Source organism: Arachis duranensis, chromosome 9, assembly GCF_000817695.3.
Source record: "Arachis duranensis cultivar V14167 chromosome 9, aradu.V14167.gnm2.J7QH, whole genome shotgun sequence".
NCBI classification, from domain to species: Eukaryota; Viridiplantae; Streptophyta; class Magnoliopsida; order Fabales; family Fabaceae; genus Arachis; species Arachis duranensis.
Genome location: NC_029780.3, coordinates 59,678,744 through 59,679,055, shown reverse-complemented (window position 1 = coordinate 59,679,055; position 312 = coordinate 59,678,744).

The window sequence follows — 312 nt, the reverse complement described above, 5'->3', positions numbered from 1 at the left end:
TGCACCAGGGAGCCATTTCCACGTTTAAGCTCCAGTTTAACCTTAAACTGGAGCTTAAACGTGTTCGACCAAAATTCTCCTCCAGGGTTGCTTTCTTCATTTCCACGTTTAAGCTTCAATTTAACCTTAAACTGAAGCTTAAACGTGTTCGACCAAAATTCTCCTCCAGGGTTGCTTTCTTCAATTCCATGTTTAAGCTTCAGTTTAACCTTAAACTGAAGCTTAAACGTGTTCGACTACTTTACCCTCCAGGGTTGCTTTCTTCCATTTCCACGTTTAAGCTTCAGTTTAACCTTAAACTGAAGCTTAAAC